This window comes from Aethalodelphis obliquidens, unplaced genomic scaffold (genome assembly GCF_003676395.1).
Source record: "Aethalodelphis obliquidens isolate GAN/ISIS:26980383/991018 unplaced genomic scaffold, ASM367639v1 scaffold25, whole genome shotgun sequence".
In the NCBI taxonomy this organism is placed as follows: Eukaryota; Metazoa; Chordata; class Mammalia; order Artiodactyla; family Delphinidae; genus Aethalodelphis; species Aethalodelphis obliquidens.
The window spans coordinates 13,960,084-13,986,369 of record NW_020837969.1 but is presented as its reverse complement, the minus strand read 5'-3'; the positions used below and the strand labels follow the sequence as shown (position 1 = coordinate 13,986,369).

General features: G+C 39.1%; 1 protein-coding gene across 2 annotated transcripts in view; it reads left to right on the top strand.

Annotated features, from left to right (window-relative positions):
* Positions 1–26,286, top strand: part of SORBS2 (sorbin and SH3 domain containing 2) — a 320,131-nt gene that overhangs the window by 32,102 nt on the left and 261,743 nt on the right. Inside the window, exon 2 of one of the 2 annotated variants that reach the window (XM_027122654.1) lies at positions 16,103–16,179. The exons of the other annotated variant lie outside the window; for it this stretch is intronic. The gene's annotated coding sequence lies outside the window, so the exon portion shown is untranslated. The remainder of the gene's footprint in view (positions 1–16,102; positions 16,180–26,286) is intronic. 2 annotated transcript variants of the gene reach the window in all.

The following is a 26,286-nucleotide window of genomic DNA, read 5'->3' as shown; positions in this document are numbered from 1 at the left end:
TATCCAATCTCATTTTAAACCACCCGCCATTTCACTGCTACCTTGGTACACAAGTTCATATAAACCTCCCCCCATGGGGCCTTTGCATGTGCTACTTCTTACTCAACCTCCTTTCATGTAGTTAACTCCACACTCTTCGTATTCCAGCTCAAATGTTGCTCCTAATACAAGACGGCCAGATGTCAAACAGGCAAGTTATCAGTGTTAGTTTTCATGTGTTTGTTTAACCCTCCTATAGAGCTATGTCCCTTTCATTCAGAACATTTATTTTGCTCTGCAATTATACATTCACTGGAGCAATTATTTGATTAATGTCTCTCCTCCAATAGACAGACCCTAAAGCCTCTCCAGGCAAGACCTATTAATGTTTTCTCTCTGGTGTAAGTCTAGCACATAGGAAATTCTTAATAAATATTTCTAAAAGAAAAGAAGGAGCAAAAGAGATGGAGGGAGGAAGGAAGGGAAAGGGAAGAAATGTAAAAAAGCAAAGCAAAAAAAAAAAAGATGTCAAACGTCAGTATGTGACTGCAATCCAACCTGCTTGTCTTTACTGTTCCTACACAGTCTCACTAAATAGATGATTTTTTTTTTCAATGTACAATGATTTTTCCATGCCATCATAATGATCTTTTGAGTTGATTATCGTTTAGGCTTCTAGTCAGTAGGCAAAATGTTCCCAAGACTTACATTTTAAGAAAATGCTTTGCAAGGTGTTAGATAAAACATGTATGGAGCGTATGTGAATGCCCTTAGAGACAGACTCATGGGAGATGAAATTGAACACAGCAAAACTCGCTTCGAAAACAAATGCTCCCTTCAGATCTCTCTTAAAGCCACTGTTCATTTGGTTCACTTGATTACATAAAAATTTTGTTGAAAGCAGTATAAAGGCCAAAAAAACCTTACAAAATAATGTGAAAAATTGAAAAGTGATACCTGGGACCTTGTTCTACAGAACATCCTTTCAGACGAACGGCCTTTGTTTTCCCTGTCCTTCACGTCCGTCTCGAGTGCTGTGATTCATTACACAGTCCATCTTCATTTACAATCCTTTTGCCACGTCTTGTTGCTGAAGGAGATGGAAAGAAATCCATTAGACACAAGCCTGGCTTTCTTTTACCAGCAGGCATCAAACAGCCTTATAAAGTCATTTCCTATTAATTACAAATTGATTGTGTATAAACATTTCAACACTATTTTTCAAATGATTATAAACAAGCTATGATTGGTTAAGAGGTCAGATAAAGATGGCGGGACAGGAAGAGGGAAAGGGAGGGGCAGAGAAGTGAAACAAAGCCGCCTGATAGGCCTCGTGGTATTTATAAACGTCGATTGGCACTGAGTGATGGGTGAGTTTCAGAAACCTCAAAACCCAAAGAATGCATAATGTTAACTTAATAGATTCTTTCAGGCCTGGGTTACCACAGTATTTACTGTGATCGTAAATTCATGGTAATAACATAACAGTACCTTTCATCCCCAAATCTCAGATATTTGCACATTTATAAACCATCAATCTGTGAACCAGCTGCTGAATAACATTCCAGTATGTGCCTATATAACTTGTTAGAAAACAAGGCTATGTGTGGCTTCTCTAAGATAACATATTAGAATGGCAACTCTGTAGACTAGATTATCAAAGCATACTTTTAAGAAAGAGTGAAATAATAAAGACATTCTGTATATAGAAATTACACTGGAATGGGAAAATGATACTGTAACAAATTTTTCAACTGAGATTTAGTGAAACAATTAAATGCAATGATACAAGATTATTCTTCTTTTCCCAAAGTTAAAAGGAAAGAAAATATACTCATTTCTAAGTTGCCTAGAAAAAAATGGACATTCAGTTTGGTTTTTTAATCTTTGTGTTTTGTGTGTTTCCTTGCTTATAGCTGGATGTTGCAACTTTGGCAAAGCTAGGTCAAGCCTGTTATTGTCCACAGTGAAAACAACCCAGTTACAGACTCATGGAATTTCAGACTAGAAAGGGAATACTTTGAGACGTATCTACTTTGGTACTCCAAATTTTCTTTTTCTTTCTTTCTTTTTTTTTTTTTTTGTTAATGTTTGTATATAAATAGTTGTACATATTTGAAGGTATGTGTGTTGAAAACCTTGGGTAAAGTGTATAGTTTTATGAGGAGCTGCTACAATTAAATTCAGTGTGACTTAGAGTTAACCATCTCCCACAGGGGGTATTATAAAGATTAAGTTATGTTTGCTACATGAACTTTCTAAAAAATTTAACCTTCAAAGCTCAAAAAAATATTTTTCTGGGAATATATTCAAAGTAAATCATTGCAATGAATGAGTCTTTGAAAAGTCGTTCATACATCCTAAAATCCAGAATGATGAAATCAACTCTAGTTTTAAGATCCCAAAGAAAGACATTTCTTGCTGTTAAGAAATCATTCCCTCTAACTGCTGCCTTGCTGGGGTGACCAACAAATCATCATGCTCTTTAGAGTCTGATCTAATTAAATCCTCAAGAAGAAATGAGAAAATCATTAGTGGTAGGTGACTGCTTAAGGCTTTTAATTCAATTATTCAGATCAGATAAAAGCAGAGTACAGATTCCGAGTTTAAACTGAATTCTATCCTAACTATATTGGTTTAGATGTGTCTTAAAAGAATCACTTGGTGAATACTTAGATATGGCTTTATCAGATACTTAAAAAAGAAATCCAGGTATTGTCCCATTAGGTCAATCTAAATCAAGGTATACAAACATTCAAAAAAGTTTTGGTCAGAATGAACTTCAGTTACAATGCTTTATTGGATGCCATTTAACATCTTTTAGAAACTGGCTTTATTTCATTTATTTGTTCCATAAACAGAAGTGATAATCATGACTGTTTTATATAATGCTTGTTTATGTAATAAGATATAACTGTGCAGTGGGTCCCAGGAACATTATTATATTTGTTTGCTTCTGTTTTCCCAAATAGATGAAAGAAGCAAAACATACTTGTACATTTTTAAAGTTTATTATAGCGTTTGGATTGCCATTCAAATTGAATCAATTTCAACACAGAAAGACATTTCTAAATTCAATCCTACAGCTCTTTAGTAAGTGAAAACTATATTTTCATGAGTCATTCTTTGAATTGCAAAATGTTCATCATCCAGGAGGGTTTATTGTATCCATAAAACTAATGTGACACAATAATGGGTGTTAATGTCAGCAGTATCTGGCTGCTTATTTGGTAGCATTCAATACTGAACGGTTAGTGCTTAGTGCTTCCATGTGTTGTCTAACATTTCAAAGTATTCATGCTATCAAGTGCTTAGTCAGTGGGTCAAGTTTTTTTCTCACTGTTCTCCAGAGGGGGGAAAAAAAATCTAAGTTTATTTTCCTTTATAATCAACATAGTGAAATGGAAGATTAAAAAAAAAAAAAAAAAAAAAAAAAAGAACCAGCCGCCAGGATCTCAGTGGTAATCATGGTTTTTGTCCACCTAGGTTAAGCTTCTCATTTTAGATACACTCCAACCTCTCCTACTTTGACCAAGTAGAAACTCTTAAAGATGGAAAGTACCCATCTTTAGGTACCTATAAAGTATATCAACTAAACTGCATTGCAGAATATTTACATTCTATAACAATACATACTGTCCTTCCTGTTAAGACATATGGATAGGACTTTTATATTTTAACACTCTAGAATAACCTAGAGGCTTTGTCCTACTAAAATAAATTTCTCCCTTACTCCAGTTGAGAAAGGATAAAGTATACAAAGTATTTTTATATCCACATTACTGACTACTAATTTTCATAAATTGCTACACTTAATCTCCAAGTAGAACCAAAATCAGTTCTTCATAAAAACAACAAAGAGATTTTTTGAGAATTCAGGAGATAACTTTATATCATTAATTACATCAAATTTTACTTCTTTATTAATTTATTTTGCCTCAGAAAGAAATTAATAGGACTAGCAATCAAGACAGACAGCTCTACATGCACTTTTATTGTTTGATCAAAACCAGTGCTCGCTCTTCATTTTCCTCATCTGTTTATTCAGAATAAAATACCTGCCCAGTAGATACAGTATGAGAATGAAAATATGAATTTAGGTGGAAAGCTTTAAGAATAAAAGGATTATACTACATTAGTTTTATCATAAAATATGTAAAGGGCTCATCAACTATTTGCCACAGTGAGCGATCCTTGGTTCTAGAATTTAAGGTTAAAAATTAAGTCTCTTGGGACTTCCCTGGTGGTCCAGTGGTAGAGAATCCGCCTTGCAATGCTGGGGACGCGGATGTGACCCCTGGTCAGGGAACTAAGATCCCACATGCTGCGGGGCAACTAAGTCCGCGCGCCGCAAGTACTGAGCTCGCGCCGCTCAACTAGAGCCTGCGTGCCGCAAACTACAGAGCCCACGCGCCCTGAAGCCTGCGCGCCACAACTGGAGAAGAGAAGCCCGCGCACCACAGCGAAAGGTCCCGCACGCCTCAACAAAGATCCCACGTGCCGCAACTAAGATCCGACACAGCCAAAAAATAAATAAATAATTAATTTTTTTTTTTAATTAAAGCTCTTGGGCTTCCCTGGTGGCGCAGTGGTTGAGAGTCCGCCTGCCGATGCAGGGGACACGGGTTCGTGCCCCGGTCTGGGAAGATCCCACATGCCGCGGAGCGGCTGGGCCCGTGAGCCATGGCCGCTGAGCCTGCGCGTCCAGAGCCTGTGCTCTGCAACGGGAGAGTCCACAACAGTGAGAGGCCCGCGTACCACAAAAAAAAAAAAAAAAAAAAAAAAAAGGCTCTTTATTCTTAATGTATCCTTACAATAAGGTTCACAAATTGTGTAGCTCACTATAGACTTACCATTGTATGGGCTTCTGAGTTCTGGATAAAATTTGATTAAGTGTTGGGGAAAATGGATGGAAAGAATCCTTCAATGAATAAAATAAGAATTGTTAAATGATTGAGAATAATATCCAAGTACACTAATATCCAGACCAATTAAGCACAAAATCTCTACAGAGATCTTTCTTGAAGTTTGACAAAGTAAATGTAACACATCTGGGGGAAAACGGATGTGAATTGATCAGTTAACTTACTCACTATGCATGTTTTAGGATATCTAAAGCAGAAAAGCGGCGTCCATTAGGACTGCAAAGTAGAAATGATGGTAGCAGAGGAAGAAAGGAAGTAGGAGAATGGAACGGAGTAAGTAATGGAGCTGGATGGACGCCTGGGAGGAAGGAAGTCAGACAACGGTGACGGCTGTGGGAATGAATAAAATGGACCGAATTGAGAAATACATACTTTATCATCTGAATCTGGACACTTTTGAGAATGAAATAATATGCTGGGACAACAGGCATAAACCAGACTGCCCTGGGCAAAGCAGACTTGAGGATACTGTCCATAGAGATAATAGATCATATTAGCCATGATAGAACGTAAAGGGTGAGATAAAATCATAGGAAATATATTGAGAAAAAACAATGAAAGAGGATTAGCCCAATCAGATTTAAAAACATGTATTATACAGCAACAATAAATTAAACAGTGTGGTGTTATTGGGTGTTAGTCTCCCAACTTCCACTGAGGGCTGTTAAACCTGTTCCCAAGTCAGTTAAGTGCTAAGACATATGATGGGACTGTACTAAACCAGCTGTGTTATACAGCCACACTCTAAGCAAGTAAAATCTTATGGGTGATGCCACTCAATATTTTACTCTTTCATTCATTCAATAAAATATGTTTCTTATATGGAATTTTAGACTACAGAGCTCTAAATGAGATAGTGTGTATACATTGGTATCGTCATACATCGGTGGACATCTGTATATATTTTACATATTTATATATATATAGTTTATATATAGCTTATATCTTTACATATGAAGTTTATAAACTTCCAAAAATATGTATATACACACACGCTGGATTTGAGATGATACGTATTATAGTTTCTCACCATAAAAATTAACATTATAACACCAAAAGGCAACTCTGGGAAACAGACTACCAAGGAAATTTAATCTGAACCTCCACTATCCCATGGTCTGGCTTCAACCAACAATGACCAGTGAGTGTCTGAAGGAATGGATGGACAACGAATCTTCCCAACAATTCCACATAAATACTGAATATTTCTCTCAAGTGGGGATTTGGAGTGTAATAATTAAAACCCATTTATTAGAAGGAAGATCTTTGCCTTTTCATATAGATATAGATATAATGTTATCATATTCATATGCATCAGAGTCCTGATCCAAGATACGTGTAGAATCATATGAAGAATGGGAAAATTTCATTTATTTATTTATTTTTTTTTTTGTGGTACGCGGGCCTCTCCCATTGCGGAGCACAGGCTCCGGACGCGCAGGCCCAGCGGCCATGGCTCACGGGCCCAGCCGCTCCGCGGCATGTGGGATCCTCCTGGACTGGGGCACGAACCCGTGTCCCCTGCATCGGCAGGCGGACTCTCAACCACTGTGCCACCAGGGAAGCCCTCATTCATTTATTTATTGATGGTTATTTCTTTATAGCATGCTACAGTAGGTATTTCCTTAAGCTATGCTTTATGAATGAAAACTTTACAAATAACTTCAATAATATCTATTTCATTTCCCAAAAACAGTCTTGCTAAAAAATGATTTAAAATTTTCTGGTTTGGACTCAGATATCTTAACAAATAATTATAATTAACTTCCCAATGTCTGTAAAAGGTTAATTCAAATAAGCATTGATAAATAAATAACAAAAGTTGTTCCATTTTTGGATGGAGCGGCATAGTAAATCTAGAGAGGTATAAAACAAGCCATTGCTTGTAAGAGCAAACAGCAATAATTTCTTGCGTCTATACAGATGAGACAGCTTTTATATTCTGCGTGTGAACACTGGGCGTAAACTAAGCTGGTGTTTTCCTATCTCCCCTTTAGCGATCATTTCCTCCAAAGCATTTGCTTGAGGATAATGCCCACAGCCCACACTCAGCCATCTCCAGGGCAGACAATAGGGTTTCACTCCCCTTTCTACACACCTTCCTGACCTTGAGACGTTTGAGCATTGTTAATCAAAATCTCCCAGTTTTTTCCTAAAATAACTTTGATATTTACTTTGCTCTGTCTTTACCTGAGTAAATGTGAGAGTGGCAAGGACAGTGAGGCGTGTCCCAAATTAGCCCTGTCCTGCAATCGCTTGCACTATTACCCTGGGCTCAGACAGAATATGGGAAGGAAGCAGAGGGTCGTTCTCTCTCTCCCAGAAGAGCTTGTGTTTATTCTTCTGACAGCAGAGAACCAAGTCTTCGACTTGGTAGTTCACATGAGGTCATTATTTAGTACACATGAATACATACAAAAAGACAGAGAGGACAATTAAAACCTAATTCACACTCAAATGTTAACCATTTTAAAAGGTTTATGTCACTATGCTTCAGAAATGGAAGAGTGTTATGTTTTAGTAATGGAATACTGTTTTGCTGTGGCTTCCAGCATTTTCACATGAGAGTCATTTTTCTGAGCCAAAACATTTGGCAGATCTCTGTAATGAAAATAATATAACTTTTAATATCTCTTGATTGAGAAAATAAAACACTACTCTAAAGTTGACCATATATTTAAGTAGCTTCTACACACAATAAAAGTATTATGCATATGCATATGTATTATATATGTTTTGTGTGTATATATATGTATATATGTGTATGTATTCAATCATTTATAAACAAGCTCAATTTAGATATGTTTTATGAACTCCTTGAAATTATCCTTTATCCCCAGGGGTTTGAAGCCAGTGGACTGGGGACAGCTGATTTGCTGGAGTGACACAGCTAGGTCATCCGGTAGGCTGGCATTATTGCTTTGTCCCTAGAAGACGCTGCACTCCTCAGGTGGTTATGTCTCTGTTTAAAGACCTGAGCTTTGCCATAACTCCCTGGGAAACTGCTTCTTGTTATGCTCTCTCATCTTCTTGGTCTGATGAAACATCAAGTTCACTCCACAACATCAAAGTCAGATTTGAGGTTGCCTCACATAACACTGGATGTTTACAAGTTGCTTCTGTCTTTGGGCTGCATGTAATGTTATGTATTTAATCAAAAATTTCAGAGAAAATACTGAGTCAGAGAACATTCTTTTTTATTCCCACCTGCCTCTGGTGTCACATGCAGGCAGAAAGTCACCCAAGGAAGGCTTTTGACTTTCTCACAGAGAGACAGTGTCCCCCCACAGTCCTGAGGCTGATGAGGCTACTGTCACCAAAGAAGCCTCTTCCTTTGTTCCACTCTGGAGTCCGTCCAGTACCACTGCAGTGGTACTTGTAGTGCAATAAGTGGACACGCGTACTTCATCAGTGTCTACAAACTTAGACGTTCTTCTCAATCTCTGTCTCCATTTCTAAAGCACAAAAATATAGTCTCCCAATGTGGGAGCATTCCTTCTTGTATATAAACAGAGATCCTGCTACTCTTATATTGTACGGGTGGTAGATATGTATGCAGGTCTTTTTCCCTCGGAAGTCATGTTCAAAAAATTAAATATATGAGTTATATGCTTACAAATTAAATTTATAAAATTGGGGTCAAAATAGGAGGCCACAGTTCTCAGGTAAATAAAATTCCAGTCTCAATGCAGCTTTTAATGAATACACGATAGTTTCTAGAGTTTTAAAAAATACATCATACTGGGGCTTCCCTGGTGGCGCAGTAGTTAAGAATCTGCCTGCCATTGCAGGGGACACGGGTTCGATCCATAGTCTGGGGAGATCCCACATACCGAGGAGCAACTAAGCCCGTGTGCCACAACTACTGAGCCCACGTGCCACAACTACTGAGCCTGCACTCTAGAGCCCGCGAGCCACAACTACTGAGCCCACATGCCACAACTACTGAAGTCCATGCACCTAGACCTCGAGCTCTGCAACAAGAGAAGCCACTGCAATGAGAAGCCCATGCACTGCAATGAAGAGTAGCCCCCGCTCGCCGCAACTAGAGAAAGTCCGTGAACAGCAACCCAATGCAGCCAAAAATTAATTAATTAATTTAAAAAAAATACATCATACTGTTGCCCAGGGAGTCAATTTCTAGAAGGATGGGCAATTTTTGCTCAATACTCCTAGTATTTCTCAATGCAAATAAGACAAAATCATATGGGCCAGTAGTTTTCGAAATCGAATATGATCTTGACAATACGCCACTGAAATTATCCTAGAGTTCTCTGCATGCCTTATAGATTTTAATACTTTTGATATCTTGCATTGAGCAAGTCCCTTGGACATGATTCCTGTATAACCAGAGCCAGCTTTGAAAGATTCAAGGTTATAGTGCAATTTGAGAGGCTCTGAGAAAGATTTTCATGCAGGCCATTCCATTGTTATCTTGGCTTAATGAATTGTGTAAAACATGTAAAAATTTAGCTTGAAAAGAATATAGGAAACTCAATTATTTAAGTTAATTAACTAATGCTTTTCCAAGAACATATTTGCCAGAGGGGGAAGGAAGAGGTCTAGATAAGCAGGTAGCTAAAGGGTAACTCCTTCTGAGGGGAAAAGGAATTTAAAGAAAGACTTTTACTAACCACAGCCTCAGCCTTCTTCACAATACTGTCCCAAACAGCCATGGGTAACTTCTGCCCATGGGCCTCAATCATCTATGTGTCAAGCCAAAATGGACAAGAAGTTAATTTACAAAATCATGATGATGACCATAGCAATAGCATCTCCTACCCCTTACTGAGTACCTGGCAGTATGTGACATGCTTCACATCGATTACCCCTAAACTTCTCAGAGCCTAGGTTTTTTCTCTAAGGATTAAGGATTTTGAATTCTAGATCCAGAGTTACCAAATCATTTTTTTATGGCGTACCCCACAGAAGATCACTACAAAAAATAAAGCTATGTTACATTCTCTTTAGTTCTTAGTAATAATAGTGACGATGGCTGATATCGATTGCATGCGTACTATGCACCAGGCAGTCACCACACTGAGAACCTTCCATGGATGTGGTGCTCAAGACACCCCATGGAATCAGTGCTATTGCTATTGTCAGGTCACAGATGAGGAACCTGAGGCTTAGAGAGGTGAAGTAACTTCTCTGAAGGTGTGCAAATAGTTAATGGCAAAGCCAGATTCCAACTCAGCAATTACGGCTTCAGAGCAGGAGCTTTTAATTACTTTGTCATAGAATTAATATGTCATTTGGGAATGTTGCACAAAGCCCAGAACAGCTAAACCATTTGTTCTCAACAGAGGTGAACTGAAGTAATTTACAGAATACAAAACCAACAACTTAGGAGGCATTATAGCAGCTTTAGTAAGATACAGAAAGCAATTAGGATTGAATATGCATTATGCATATGTATAATTGATTTATATACATAAATTATTATATAATATTAATTTATATGCTATTTATATAATAATTACCTCTATGTATACATATATATAATTCCAACTACCAAGTTAGAAGCTCTTCCTTTTTAATCTCAGCCTTGCCAAAGATGGTCTTTTTATATTGTCTTTAATAACTGTTTGAGACACTGTAGCCTCTAATATTATCATTGTTACCTTGATATAGTAGAAAAAATGTAAGTTAAGGATTTAAAAATAATTTATCTTTTTGCCTTCCTCAAAGAGAAACTCAGAAATTGAGCTTTGAAAAAGTAATATTATTTCAAAGTGACATTTTCTTCAACAGTTCTACCTCAAGTAATACTTTTAACCCAGATTTTGAAGAATGGATAGAAGTATAATATGCTCGTTGAAAATATTATTTGCAGGAAAAATATTATTTCCTGGTATAATTTACAAAGAAGAGGGCAAACTACTAATAATTCTAATTGACAGATAATCTACAAAACAGCTCTTTTTACAATAGGTCTTTCTTATGATACCTATACGCGAGCCTCTCACTGTTGTGGCCTCTCCTGTTGCGGAGCACAGGCTCCGGACGCGCAGGCTCAGCGGCCATGGCTCACAGGCCCAGCCACTCCGTGGCATGTGGGATCTTCCCGGACCTGGGCACGAACCCGTGTCCCCTGCATCGGCAGGCGGACTCTCAACCACTGCGCCACCAGGGAAGCCCGATACCTATACTTTTACTAAGGAGCTACTATTTCACATTTTGTAAAACTGAGGATTTAAAAGTTAAAATAAGCAGAAAGCATGAAGCTCTTTTAACTACAAAATTCTGGTTGCTAATGATCTGGTTACGTGAATTTTCTGACCAATTAAACTTTAACCTTGAGATTTTGTTTGTTTCAGTGCTTGCCTTGTAAGAATTGTCCAGTAAAGACATTTCTTTACATGCTAAGGAGCTTGTAATTCATTGTTTGAAACCCTGATAAGTGTTATATCATTTGCCTTAATAAGAATAATTTAGCAAATATAAATTTATCTTTGCATGCATGCTAACCAAAGATCCTATAACCATTGCTAGAAAACTCTATAGACATGAGGATTTGAGTGATTAGTATGGATGTATAATAACCCAAAAATAACCCCTCAACATTTTAAAAACATTTCTGCCATAAATTATTTTACTGTAAATTTTTCTCTTCAAATTTTTGGGTAAGGCAAGGGAAAAAAATCTAGTTTTGGAAACATTTTGCACAACACATGTAATCTGAAAAGATGAATATGAATTAAATTTTATAAATGGCTTCATCATTTTAGACTGACTAAGGGAATTCCAGGGCTAATTCTTCAGGAAAATAAATAAATGCAACCTAGCTAGTGGGAAGCAGCCGCATAGCACAGGGATATCAGCTCGGTGCTTTGTGAGGAGGGGTGGGATAGGGAGGGTGGGAGGGAGGGAGACGCAAGAGGGAGGAGATATGGGGACATATGTATATGTATAACTGATTCACTTTGTTATAAAGCAGAAACTAACACACCATTGTAAAGCAATTATACCCCAATAAAGATGTTAAAAAATAAATAAATAAAGTACTACTAAAGTCAAAATAAATAAATAAATAAATGCAACCTAATTTATCATCTTGTTTCATTTGGTTGAGATTGTGAATGCTGGATTTGCACCAAGTGAGGTCAGCCTTGACCCAGAAAAAACAGACGTCCATAAATGGTGTCTTAGACAACTTGGTCACTGCACTGCTTTCACTGGGCTATCCTTGGGCTCTGGATTAAATTTAGTCCTTGCTTTTAGTTACTGAATCAGATGCTTAGTCTGAAATGTTGCAATGTTTCTTCTCTCTCTCTCTCTCTCTCTCAGCATACACATGCACACCTGCACATATATACAGAATATTGCAGCAAACTGAACCAAAGCCTGGTACTCTTTATGTGCCTCCATTAAACCATCCCTAGGCAAGAGTTGCTCAGGATATTACTATTTGATCACATCAGCACAACATCGTGTGGGACATCCTAGACAATTGGTTTTTAGATTTATGCTCAGTGCACCTCAATTAAATCACACGATGCCTTGGCCTCTATAGTGAAGCTCACGGCGTCCAAATAATATTCTCTTCACTTTTCCTGAAGACTTGGAACTGACTCCTTTTCCATGTCACTCCCCATTTTATTCCTACTTCATCTTTGACTTTTTCCCAGAGATAAAGACTAAGCAATAGGGCCAACATGCAGATCGATGTAGTCATAAGTTAGTTTAATTATTGCTTCGTAGCCTTTGTTTTATATCTATTTTGCCACCATTCACTGACTAACCCAAAGCAATACTGTCTCTGAAACACCCAAGGATTATTCTTGATTCTTTCATTTTTCTCACCCAGTCCATACTTCAATGAATCATTGAGTGTGACAGATTTAACTCCTAAATTAAAATAACAACAACTCCCTTTCTCTCCTTCCTTACACACATGGTACTCGTTCAGGCCTTTCTTATCTTTGACATAGACTATTGAAATATTTTCCTTTGTAATCTCCCTTATATTGCCCCCCCTTTCATTTACCCACTGTTCGGTTGCTAGGATGATCTATTTAGAATATAAATTTTAAAACTTTCAGTGGCTTAGGATACAAATGAGTTTCCTGGATATCACACAAGTAAAAGTATTATCAGATTCCTGCCCTATCATCTTTGCTCTACCTTCCTGCAGGAATGGGATGTTAATAAGAAAACATTCATTAAAGACACAGAGTTTATATGTCAAAAAGTCAATGTATTACAGTCATTGTGCTTAGATAGAATGTTAGCTTCTGGTAGAATGTTAACCCTTCAGCTCTTTAAATTCTCTCATATCTTGGCTTGAACCCATATCCATCAGTGTTCCATGACTTTATTTACTACATGGAGGAGATTGTGGGGCATATCCTTTTAACCGTCCATATTTATGGTTGCTACAGATGACTGCACTTTTTCCAGTGGTTCAGTAATACATACTAATCACTGGCATGTGGTAACTTTTCCCCCCAACGCGTAAGCAGTACTTGTAATGGCGGACAGGTATCATCAGAGTAGCTGGGAACTGTTGAGTGAAATTCATCAACACACTGATGTTACTTCGCAGTGAAATCATCCTTCAAATAAGAACCCTCTGGCTGCAGCATTTGCAGAAGATATGGCTCTTTGTAAGTTTTGTAAGTGAGTACACACTGCAGACACATGGGCCTAGGAAAAGAGTACAAAGAACACCCAGTGGGGGGGGGTCACAGAACACCCTTTGTCAATCATTTTATTACACCACACAGTATTTCTGTGTTTAGAAACAGAGCAGTAAATTGAAGTCAGAAGTAAGGGATTTCCATATCTCAAAAACCAGTTATTAACTGTTTAAAGAAAATTATTCTGTAATGTGTAACCTCAGTATAACTGACGTAAATATTATCCTGCAAGTTAAATTTTACTTGTATTTCTGAAGGAAGCTAGCTCAGGAAAGTTCCACTGTTTGAAGTTTTACCTTATCATCATATTAACGTTCTAGTTAATCTCAGTATAAATAATATCTCAAATATTTGTATTTCTCTGGTATTCTTCCCTTTTTAGAGTTTTCATTCTTGTAATTGTTTGAGAAGGTATAAAGCCCATTATCACAACTTTCGCTTCGCTTTCAAAATTGACTTTCCATGTTAGTGCCCATGATTAAATGAAAAAAGAAGGCCATCGGCATTCCCTTTTCCCTGATCTTTTTTTCCAGCCCCACGGAGGTCAGCCCCCATTACAGCCTGTTCTTGCTTGGAAAACTACTTCAAGATACAATCCCTGCTCTGTGGGAGGGTGTTAATACAATCATCATTAACTACTATTATTCCCTTTAATCCAACAGCCTGGTTGTTCTTGACACCTGCTGAATATACTAATAGCAGCAAATGTGTCTAAATCTCTTCTTGGAGATTGTATTGAACTCAGAATCTATCGATGTATAAAATTACCCATTTTCTTTAAGTGTATTTCCTTATGCATGAATCCACTGGAATCTATCTTTTCCACTTGCTTCCCATAACAAATTCCACAAGAAAATTGCTGTGGAATCCATTAGAGTATTTATTTTACCCAATTTCATTAAATGAGATCACTTTGACTATTCCAAAACATTTTTGGGGGGGCTAATGATCATTTGATTCTTCTTCGGAGATGAATAATTATGGCCATACCTTTTTTGAGATTTCACATCACTCTAATACATTCTGTTAATCAATCCTTACTGACTATTTACAATCCAAGTGAAGATTTGTGCTACAAATTAGTGATCAAACTTTTTCATTAATAATACTTTTGAAAGGAAAAGACAAACTATAGTTTGCCTATATTTTATATCTCTGAAAAAATTATTAATGTTACAGTATGCTGAAGTCATAATATTCAAGTTTCTTATTGTTATGGCCAAGTTCTCGGAGAAGAACCCTAGTCCTTCATTCTCAGCTGCCTTGTCTGGGCCAGTCACAGTCAAAGGACTACCTGGGACCAAGAACACTGAGACCTGGTCACTGAGCAAGAAAGCAGCCAGGCTCTGGGACCACATTACTAGGGTTCCTGACAGGTGTGGTGCTATCACCATGGAACACCAGATGCCACCCTTGACACCAGGACCATTGTGGCCTGGAGAAGGGATGTTCATGCCACTGCTGAACTGTCCTCCACAGACCTCACCTCTCTGGGTTATCTGTCCCTTAAGCAAAGTCTGAGGCTGGAGCATAGGCTGAGCTAGGTAAGAGCCAGGGAAAGTGTGTACCTGGCTTTTTTTTTTGGATTCTTTACTGGAATGGTTTAATAGAGTAGGTGTTCCTACAGAAGGGAATTGCTCAAACAGGCATTGAGTTCAGAAGTTGCTGTGTTGCCAAAACAATGTCCACCACACCATGACCTTGATATAATCAGTTGCCTTTGCTTCAATGACATCACTTTTTTGCCCTGTCACTCATAAGAGGTTGGTTTACGGTCAGAATTTTGGTCTCCAGTGATCCTTAATCCATTCTTCTTTCTTTTCTGTGTCTTGGGTTCTTGGAAGCTTGCAACTAGTACATCACATTTTATTAGGTCTAGAATTAAAGGTAAATGTGCAATGTGATCAGATGGAGAGATCATTTAAAAACTGATGCTAAGGCGGGACTAGGTAGGGTAGAAATACTGATAGAAGTGGCCTGAGAATCAGAAGGTGCGGGTGCGTCCAGGTTCTGTCAGGAGCTCACTGTGTGGTGGCTCCCTTCTGTCTCAGGAGAATGCTGGGCTAGGATGAGACGGTCTCCAGACCCCCTTCATTTTCTGACAGTCTATGATTTTCAAGTCACAGTGATGTTTGCCATAGCAATGGGGTGTGATGTCTGGGATGATGGCATGCTTTGTTCCCTTAATGGGGACTGAGGCAGCAGCTCCGTTTGGCATAAGCTGAGCTGTGTCAGCACAATGGAGCTGATTGGCTGGGCCCCAAAAGCAGACCCCAGAGAGATATTGATTCTGACAGGCAAACAATTAAAGGGGGAAATTGGTGCTTTGTGGATAAGACATCCGTGTGCCTGTGATATCCTTGACCAAGTTTTCAATGGAACATGTGGCTTAATTGGAACGGACAGAACTGCTCTGGGTTAAGACCAGTCTCAAAAGGGGCTGGAGACGATGTCTGTGGAACTGGAAAGATACACTGACATTTTCAAATCTGTTTTTATTTTTGAAGGCTTCCAAGAGCAGAAATGACTATCTCTTTATGTTTCTTACTTCTGCAGCCAAGTAATATGTTGGAAAATTAGTCAAAGTCACATTTTAATGTTATGCAAAGCTGCTGGGGGCCATGAAGCATTTGGCAAGTTTTACTCCCACTTTCCCTCCACATCTCCTGCCAACATTTTCTTCTGCATTTGATCCTTTTGCTCTGTTCTTTTTCGTCTTTTCTCCTTTAACATATTCCCATACTATTTGTACTCTTTAAAAATATGCACATGTATTTCCATGATTCCTTCCCTCACAGACTTTCATAGTATCTATGAATGAGGTGCTGAGTGGCCCAGATCCCTCAGGATCACAGCAAAGGATGAAGTTTTACAAATTCAAGCCCTTTTAGTGGGTGTGTTCCAGCACCAGCCATCAGTCCCTGGCACCTCGACCTGGATGTGACAGTGGGAGCTGTGTCTGCTGTATTTCAACTGTCCATCCTGCTTCAACCAGCCACAAGGGTGCACATGTCAGGACACTATATCAAGCCTTCTTACCATACATGTCTCTAGTACATGCATGAGCCAGCTGGAGCCGCCATAACAAAATCCCATAGAGTGGCTGTCCTAAACAAGAGAACTTTATTTCTCACAATTCTGGAGGTTAGACATCCAAAATCAAGGTGCTGTTCCATTGGGTTCTGGGTGAGAGCTCTCTTCCTGGCTTATGGAAGGCCACCTTCTGGCTATTTCTTCACATGGCCTTTCCTTGGCGTGTGCATGCAGGGATGGGGCAGGGAGGAAGAACGGACTTATTAGTGAATCCCATCATGAGGGCCTCCTCACGATCTAAGCTAGCCCTAATTACCTCCCAAAGGCCTCATCTCAAAATACCATTTCATCGTTGGTTAAAGCTTCAACACACGAATGGCTGGGGTGGGAGATGGGGGCACAATTCAGTCCATAATAGGAGGGCACAAGACAGCCCATTCCCTAAGTACTGAACATAACAGGACCTATCTCTTCATCCTTCCTCCTCACGATGCAACAGAAATCACCGTAGCTTGCCCTATTTCATTCACAGCTGCCTCTTTGTTGCTCTCCTCCATGTACAGCATCCTTAGCAAATTCAAGGCCAGTCACTTCATTGGTCTAGATAATAACGGTCAGAGTATTTGGACCAGAGAAGAACGTATTCTATACTTCCCTCATTCTTGTGTCTTGATACAGTTGTCCTTTTACCTGCTCCAAGTTGTTGTTCCTTTTTTTTGTGGTAAACTATAAATAATATAAAATTCACCATTTTAACCATTTGTAAGTGTACAGTTCTTCAGCGGCATTAAGTACATTCACATTACTATGCAGCCGTCACCACCATTCATCTTCAGATCTTTTTCATCTTCCCAAACAGACTCTGCCTCCAATAAAATACTAACTCTTCTTTCTTCCTTACCCTACCCCCTGGAACCACTATGCTACTGTCTGTCTCTATGAATTTGACTACTCTAGGTATCTCATATGAGTAGAATCATACAATATTTGTCCCTTGTGACTGACTTATTTCACTCAGCAAAATGTCTTCAAGGTTCATCCACATTGTAGCATACATCAGAATTTCCTTCCTTTTTAAAATAATCTATTGTATGTAAATATATACCACACTTTGTTTACCTAGTCGTGGACATTTGGATTGCTTCCACCTTTTGGCTGTTGTGTATAATGTTCCTATGAACACGGCTCTACAATCAGAATCCTTCTTAATAAAACAAATAATTTGGAATTCTGCCACTGTTCTGAGGAATAACTAACACTGATTGCTTGGTGTTTGCGAAAAGGAAATGTTGTAGAGCTGCCTGAGTGGATATTTCAGATTATGTCTACCCTTTGCCCCCTAAGAATACGTGACACAATTCTAAAACATTAATAGGACTTCCCCGGTGGTGCAGTGGTTAAGAATCCCCCTGACAATGCAGGGGACACGGGTTCGAGCTCTGGTCTGAGAAAAGCCCACATGCCACGTGAGCCACAACTACTGAGCTCGCACGCCTCAACTACTAAAGCTCGTGTGCCTAGAGCCTGTGCTCCAAACAAGAGAAGCCACAGCAACGAGAAGCCCACGCACCTCAACGAAGAGTAGCCCCCGTTCACTGCAGCTAGAGAAAGCAACGAAGACCAAACACAGCCAAAATAAATAAAATTAATTTAAAAAACAAACAAAAACCAAAATAAAAAGTTAAAAAAAACCCTCTCCTTCCTGTCTTCTGCTCCATCTCCCCCGTCCCCAAAGGACGCAGCTTTTATTCCAAGCCCATCAATGTAGGAGGGGGAAGTAGGAGGCCCAGAGAGGGCAAGAGGCTGCCCCAGGGCCTGTAGCACGCCCCTGACCACTTAGGGCTTTCCAGGCACCGTACTCCAGCCTGGTCCACCTGCCTGTACCCTAAGGCCAGTTGGCCAGGGGCGAGGGGTGGCTCCTTATGGCTTTCATGCCCTTTGTTTGCAGATGTTGAATTTTGCATCATAATTTCTATATTGTCCCTGCGTATTAGAACTGTAATTTATTCATTTTTCTGTGTCTGTGCCAAGACGCCCAGGCTCTGGGCCTGCCCTCTTGCCTAGGAGGCCTTGCCAGCCCACAAGCTTGTGGGAATACCTAGTACCTGAGCTTACAGGTACCAATAAAGAGGCTCTATTTTACAAAAAAAAAAAAAAGTTAAAAAATTAAAAAAAAAATAAAACATTAACAGCTTCAAAGTTCTTTCACTGCTGGACATTTTCTTTAAAATCTTTATTCTTCTGTATACTCAGGCTAATTTCTAAGGCAACTGCAACATTCTAGTTCACTCTGATGCTTAAGGGTTTCTGGTATAAACAAGAGTAAAGAAATTAACTTGGCATCAAATTTAACGTAAAGTATAAAAAGAGTTATAAGGGTTTCTTAGATTAAATTTCAGGAGATACAAAAATTCACTTTTTTTGTTGCCTGGTGCAAAAGAGAAATACTAGAATATACAGAATCTTAACCTCATAACATTTGAGATCTGGAAGGAATTGTAGAGACAACGTAGCTCAATTCCTTTATTTCATAGTTGAACAAACCTGGAGAGATTATGTGATTTCTTTGTTCACTCTATTCTTTTATTCATCATTCATTCAATACTTGAGGGTCAGGGCTTCCCTGGTGGCGCAGTGGTTGAGAGTCCGCCTGCTGATGCAGGGGACGTGGGTTCGTGCCCCGGTCCGGGAAGATCCCACATGCCGCGGAGCGGCTGGGCCCGTGAGCCATGGCCGCTGAGCCTGCGCGTCCGGAGCCTGTGCTCCGCAATGGGAGAGGCCACGACAGTGAGAGGCCCGCGTACCGAAAGAAAAAAAAATTTGATGGTCAACTATATATGATGCGCTGTGTCCCAAACTCTAAAACATACACAAATTGCTTATAGTTTTGTTCCTACCCTTAAAGAGCCTATCTTCTAGCAGGAAAGACACTCCCGGCATTGAAATTCAACAAATATGGAGTCACTACTATGTTCAGGCCAGTGTGCCCCAAATTGAAGAGGATACAAGAATGGGAAGGAAGGCAGACCCAGAGCTGGTGAGCGTGCAAGCCAACAGTGGGACGAGATGCACATACTCTGCACTGTTAGAAAGGGCCCAGGTGAGGCCTTGGGGCACAGTGAGGACTTGAAAGGGTTTTAGGGATCACATCCATCAGGGGAAAACGTGTACTTCTGGACAGAGCTAGTACCTGTCCACAGGCTTCAAAGGATGTAGATGAATAGGTAGAGATGAGAAAATTGGGGAGGAATGTGACCAGGACAGGAAGGCAGGAGAGAGTGCGGCTTTTGGGGGGGACTCACCTTGGGAGCATCTGTGGAGGAGGGCTTGAGGGACAGTCTCTGCTGCTTTCCTAACTTTGCTAGGTTACGGTTCCCTGTGTTAAGAATGCTAACCTGTTTTACTGAAGTTATAGTAGCTCATTTTGCTGAAATATCAAAAATAACATTTTTCAAATCACTTGCAAGAAAAATATTTTTAACAAACCACAATGTTTCTAGTCCATAAGCGTGCATACGGCCTGGTATGAATTTACAGTGTCAAACTCTTAAGTAATAAAAACCACAGTCTCAGATAGCCCCTAAGTTGTGATTTCCCCTTCCTGAAACCAAACTGGTTGTTAATTAAGCAGTAGTTTTTCAACTCTTCAAACAACTAAATCTTTATAACAGCTGTGGAACTGCGGAAAAGAGGGAAGTGTGTTTCTTCAAAGACTCTATCTAATTTGGCTTGCTCAAAACCTTCCTCAGTACACAGAGCACCTTCTTTTCTCCCCAGCTCACACAGCATTCTACTAGCAGAAAGAAATGTATTAGTTTTTTATCACTTGAACTGTGAGTGTTTAAGTGAGTACATCCGCACGTTTACTGAACAACCACGCTTTGTTCCATGGACTCCATCCCTTTGCTCCTTGGATGCCGTCTACTGCTCCCACTGGCTGTCTGGTCTTTGCTAATATGACCCAAGTGCACCTACAAAGTCAACACTCACCTCCCAAGCATTGCTTTGTATCTTTAGACTGGCTGGAAGGTTCCTCTCACTTGAGTTTTTCTTGAGTTGCCTGAGTATTTCTTGAGTTGAAATCCGTTTCTCTGCAGTTTCCAACCATTTGGTCTAAGTTATACCATTTGGGGCACACTGAACAATATGTAACTCTCATCAAAGCACAGCTTTGAAATATTTGAAGATGGTGACAACGTCCCTTTCTGCCACAATGAGTTTGCTCCAGGCTGAATGACCCAGATCGCGCCGATCATCCTTTGTGCCTCATAAGTCCCAGTCCTCTCATCATGCTGTTTCCTCTTCTTGCTACACATGTCCTAAAGCCCTTTGAGTGTGTGCTTCCCTACACTGAATCCCATGTCCCAGATTTGGCCTGAGCAGTGGATGTGAAGCAGAAGCAGACCACGCCACATTAACAGTACGTCTCTCAATACAGCTTAAAATACCCTAGACTTTTTGATGCCCTCCTCACTTTTTCTTTCAAAACAATTGCTAGCAGGGGTTTAAAACTCTTTGGGCATAGTCAGGGAACAAGTCATTAGTCAGCCTAAATGCTTTCTCAGTTCATAATTTTCTATCTTTGCCCGTGGACTTGCTGTGTTCACTTGTAACACATTGTATTTGCTTGTAAATAGTTGTGTTTACCAGCTTGTCAGGTGGTTTACCAAGGAGCGCAGTCACTTATAAAAAAAAAGGAATGTTTAATGCCCTGGATTTCCTCAGAACTTTTAAATAGGAATGATAAGTTGAGAGAGTGGCCTTTTGGAACTTATACGTTAAAATAGAAAGTTTTATCTGACATAAATTGTAGCAGTATTTTCTTAGATCAGTCTCCCAAGGCAAAATAAATAAAAGCCAAAATAAACAAATGGGACCTAATCAAACTTAAAAGCTTTTGCATAGAAAAGGAAACCATGATCGAAATGAAAAGACAGCCTATGGATTGGGAGAAAATATTTGCAAATGATGTGACCGGCAAGGGGTTAATGTCCAAAGTATACAAACAGCTCATACAGCTTAATATCAAAAAAAGAAACAACCCAATCAAAAAATGGGTGGAAGATCTAAATAGACATTTCTCCAAAGAAGACATACAGATGGCCAAGAGACACATGAAAAGATGCTCAACATCACTAATTATTAGAGAAATGCAAATCAAAATCACAATGAGGTATCAGCCCACAAGGGTCAGAAAGGCCATCATCAAAAGGTCTACAAACAATAATGCCGGAGAGGGTGTGGAGAAAAGGGAACCCTCCTACACTGTTGGTTGGAATGTAAATTAGTGCAACCACTACGGGAAACAGTATGGAGTTTCCTTAAAAATCCAAAAATAAACCTACCATATGATCCAGCAATCCTACTCCTGGGCATATTATCTGGAAAAGAGGAAAACTCTAATTCAAAAAGATACATGCACCCTAATGTTCACAGCAGCACTATTCACAATAGCCAAGATATGGAAGCAACCTAAATGTCCATTGACAGATGAATGGATAAAGAAGATGTGGTACATATATGCAGTGGAATATTACTCAGCCATAAAAAAGAATGAAATATTGCATTTGTAGCAACATGGATGGACCTAGAGATTATCATACTAAGAGAAGTAAGTCAGACAAAGACAAAATTATATATCACTTATATGTGTAATCTAAAAAATAATACAAATGAATTTATTTACAAAACAGAAACAGACTTACAGACATAGAAAACAAACTTATGGTTACCAAAGGGGAAAGCGGCGGGAGGGATAAATTAGAAGTATGGGATTAACAGATACACACTACTATATATAAAATAGATAAGCAACAAGGACCTACTGTATAGCACAGGGAACTATATTTAATATCTTGCAATAACCTATAATAGTAAAGAATCTGAAAAAATATATATATATACAGCTGAACCACTTTTCTGTACACCTGAAACTAACACAATATTGTAAACAAATACTTCAATTTAAAAAAATATAAAGTTTTAAAATCAAGAATCCTTTGCTTTATGGAAACTCATATGAATAAGACCAAATACTTTTTTTCTAAAAAAGATATCCCCGAAAAGTGTAATGGAAAATGGAGTGGGTGTGTGTGAAGCACGATTTGGCATTCATCGTGCTACCCTTTTTTTCTCTACAGAGATGCCAAGGATATTCTAGAGAAATTCTAAACAAGGAGCCAAGTGTTCAAGTTCATGTCTACATTATTACATATTTTATCTTTTCCTAAAAATTTTGAAGAGCGTGATGAGAAGTTATAAAAATAACCGGTTAGTTCTTTTTTGAGTTTATATACGGTGATGTAGATGGTAGGCCTAAAGAGAATTTGAAAAGTAAACTATGAAATGCTAGCCTTTTGAAGTGTAATTGGCAATGGAGGTAATCTCATAAGCTGAGTGGGGTCTATGAGTCTGGAAGGGATCTGGAGTACGATTTGGCCCCCAAGCCTTAGTGGGTGGCCCTGAACACTCCAGCACTCTGAACTAAGCCTTCATTATGGTCGTGAACAGCCCCCCGCCCCTCCCCACCGCCGGAAGGCTTGTTTACTCAGCAGCATAAGCCAAAGCAACACGTGCCATAGAGGGTTGCGTCTTATTTCCCAGGCAGGAATGCGAAAGGGCAAGAGTGGACTTGGACCTCACTCTCAGGTTATGTAGCTCCCGTAACAGCATCTTAGCATCCCCAGCATCCCATCGGAAGGCGACACAGAAGAACTACTTACTTCTCGCTCAAGCCTTCAGAGCTGTAAGGAGAAGCCCGTGAACTGGGTCCAATTATCTCTAAGTTCAGTTTTGCTAAATGGCACCTTCTTTCCTAGCAACATTGCTTGAACATTTGGGGATTTTTTTTTTTTTCCTTCCTATTGGTGTCATTCCCAAGATAATTGCAGGACAGGTGTGGAAGAGCTGATGCACACACTGAGAACAGATGGTGGATTTGATATATCAATTTATTCAGTGCTACCAGTTTAGTTGCCTGGCTTTTCTGTAGGGAAATCAGTAGCATGGCTATAACTTTATTACTAAAATTATTGTATATATAATAATATATATTTATTTATTGTTATATATTTAATAAAATGCACATGTATAACATGTAATCATTTCTTCCAAGGACTGAGAAAAGATTGTGTAGCTAAAATAAAATAACTAAAGAAACTCTCCATTATATGAGCATTCCAGGCATACACTGACTTCATAAAAGACTAAATGTTAGAAACTTATTATGAGTCAAGAGTGTGTTTGGAACTAAAGAATGTTGAGAGATCATGTAGGAATTGGGTCCTATTCTGAAGAAATCACAATCTAGATGATGACTCATCTACAAAGTACCTGCTCAGCTCATGACCTGAAAACCAGAAAGAAGTGTGATTCGATTCCCCAGTGAAATCGTATCTTCCCTCTCAGGAACCTCAGTGATGGTCTGGATTCCCTTTGTTCAGATCTTATTGATCCTTTATATTTTTTGAGCCTTTATTTTGAACTTTAAACAAAAAACTAATGACTATTATTAAAAAATAGTGTGCACTTATATTAAAAATCAAGCAGTACAGAAATGTATAAAGAATGCAAAATGTCACCCAAAGTCCCATCACCTTGATATATAATTATCTTTAGTGTTAATATTTAGCTCTCTATAAGGACATCCAGATAGAAAAGATAAATTGGGAACAATTTCCATATATAGGAACTATAAACATGTCAACTTAGTTTTTAAAGTCAGGCTTATTGAGGAATAATTACATTCAATAAAATTCACTCTTTTTATGTGTACAGTTTTGTGAGTTTTGGCAGATACAATCCTGTAAGGTCCACCACAGTCAAAATATAGAATGTCACCGTCACCCCATAAATCCCCTCATGCCCCTTTCTAGCCAATCACCTTCTCCCTCTCCCGGCTTCTGGAAAAACTGATCTGATTTCTGTCTCTATAGTTTTTCTTTTCCAGAATGTCTTATAAATGGAATCCAGAATGTCTTATAAATGGAATCACAAGCTATGTAGTTTTGTGTCTGAGTTTTCACTTAGCATAATGCTTTTGAGATTCTTCCTTGGTGTTGCATGTTAACAATAGTTTGTTTCTTTATTTTTACTGCTGAATAGTATTTCATTATACCAACATAGCACATTTTGTTTATGTGTTCACCAGTTGAAGGGCATTTGAGTTTAGGCTATTATAAATAAAGCTGCTTTGAACATTTGTACTCAGGACTGTGGATATAAACTTTCTTTCTCTTGGGTAACAACCTAGAAGTGGAATTGCTATCGTCAGTACATGTTTTATGCCACAAGAAACTAGAAAACTGTTTCCTAAGTGGCTGAACCATTTTGCAATCTCACCAGCAATGTATGAGTGTTGTAGTTCCTCTGCATCCCCACCAGCACTGGTACTGTCAAGTTTTAAAATAATTTGATCCATCTAATGGTGCGTAGTGGTATCTCATTATGGTTTTAATTTGCATTTTCCTGATGACTTACATTAAGCATCTTTTTCCTGTGCTTCATTTGTTATTAACGTCTTTTTTGGTGAAGTATATCTTTGAAGCTTTTGCCCGTTTTCCAAATGGAGTTGTTTGTTTTCTTGTTAGTGAATTCTGAAAGTCCTTTTTGTAGTATGGATATAAGTTCTTTTCCCAGTAAGTGTTTTGCTAGTATTTCCTCCCTGTCTCTGGCTTGCTTTTAAATTTTCTCAGCAGTGTCTTCCATAGTAAAGAAGTTTTTAATTTATCAATTTTTTTCTCTTATGGATTGCGCTTTTGTTATCGTTTCTAAGAAAGCTTTGCCTAATCCAAGATCACAAAGATTATTCTTCTGTACTTTCTTCTGTACGTTTTTTTTTTTTTTTCAGGCAAGGCTTTATTGGGGCCTCTGCTGCAGCAGTGGGGAGCGAGAATAAACAACAGGTTCCCTTGCTTAGTCGCTCCCTGAGGCAGGGGCAAGCTTGTTCCTTATGTAGGGTGAGGGTAGGGGTGTGTCCAGGGGTCAGGCCAGAGGGGTGGCTTAGGTGTTTTGCTCACACCTTAGGTGGTGTTTTGTGCAGGGGGCATGCGCAGTACCCTGCTTTTGCTCCTGACCCCCTGCTTTTTTGCTCCAGGCTCTTCAAAAGTGGCAGCTGGGTTTTTTGGTCTCTTTGTATCTTTTGTCCAGAATTTGCCCCAATTGCACATGCACACAGTTATTTTTAGTCCCATACAGTTTCTTTGCATTTTGTTGCTTGAGGAGAGGTGTGTCCAGGTGCAAGCATTGCAGCACTGCAGCAAAGGGTCCCGGCCTGTCTCATTCCCCCCTGAGAGACTCTACACCCTTATTCTTAAGGGGTAAGAGGCTGAAGGTCTCTTCTTCTGAAACTTCTTCCTGCTGGACAGGGGCCGCAGACCCTAGCCTACCCCAGAGGTGCAGAAGTCCCATGCTGACTGCTCCATGGACCTGTAGGAACCTGGGCCACTTTCCGCTGGAATGGGCTGAATTCCTTGAGCCATCATGAGCCTTACTTCAAATATTTTAAAGATTTATATATATGTCTATGATCGATTTGAGTTAATTTTTGTATACGATGCCAGGTACGGGTCAAGGTTCATGTTTTGGAATAGGAGTAACCAACAGCTCCAGCACCATTTGTTGAAAAAAACCATCCTTTTTCTCCATTGAACTGCCTTTGTACTTTTGTCAAAATTAACTGGTGTATGCGTGTGGGGGGCAGTCTCGAA